We start from the raw sequence: 1,035 nt of genomic DNA, 5'->3' as shown, positions 1-1,035 counted from the left end.
GGGGATCAAGTGGGCAGGGGAGAGCAGTTAGGACAATCAGGCTGGCAGGGGAGAGAAGTTAGGGGGGGTCAGGCCAGCAGGGAGAGCAGTTAGGGAGATCAGGTCAGCAGGCAGGTGAGCAGTTAGGAGCCAGTGGTCCCAGATTGCAAGAGGGATGTCTGGCTGCCAGTTAGGGGGATCCCAGGGATCGAGCCCAAACCAGCAGTCAGACATCCCCCAAAGGTTCCCTGATTAGAGAGGGTGTAGGCTGGGCTGAGGGACACCCCCTGCCCCCGTGCACGAATTTCGTGCACCAGACCACTAGTCCTATATAATAAAAGAGAAACATGCAAATTATCCACCCCTCGGCTATGCTCACCAGCCAATTGGATTGAGTATGCAAATTAACCAGACAAAGATGCAGGTGAACAACAAGCACCAGCATCCAGCCCTGCCCAGGCTGCTCCAGGCCTGTGGGCAGCGTGGGGAGAGCCTCTGTGCAGGGGAGGCAGGCCAGTGGAGGGCAGTCTGTACTTCCTACATGACTTCGATGGCAGCTGTGAGCGTGCCAAGCAGAGCCTTGGGGCCGAGCTGAAGTAGTAACTGCAGGCCATCAGCACTGAGGAGTGGCTGTGCAAGTCCCGCCTCCTGGCCCAGAAGGTGCAGGATCTCAGGGACAGCCACCCTGGTGGGCCAGATTGATGTCCTCCTGGCCGCGCCACAGGGGTTTGCAGATCTGGGAAGCCACAGGCCTCTGGTGCACACATCCTCTCCTCCCCTCTGGCATGTGAACATCCCCCAGCATGCTGTCACCCTTGTGCACTTGCAACAGTCCCGGACCAAGGCGCGCACAAGTTCCCCCCACTCCTCCGCCGCACTTACATCAACCCCAACATGCCTAACTCCCCCAGAGGATGTGGACACATCCCCTCCGGCATGCTCATGTCCTTTGGAGAGTGTCTGGGTGTTCTGGGTGCTGAGGGTGGGTGCCTGTGAGATGACAGTGAGAGGGCAAAGTGGTGACGCCCTGTTCCCGCAGACACCAGTGCAGTGACA

The sequence above is a fragment of the Myotis davidii genome, unplaced genomic scaffold, assembly GCF_000327345.1.
Source record: "Myotis davidii unplaced genomic scaffold, ASM32734v1 scaffold7527, whole genome shotgun sequence".
NCBI lineage: Eukaryota > Metazoa > Chordata > Mammalia > Chiroptera > Vespertilionidae > Myotis > Myotis davidii.
This window is presented reverse-complemented; position numbering follows the sequence as displayed.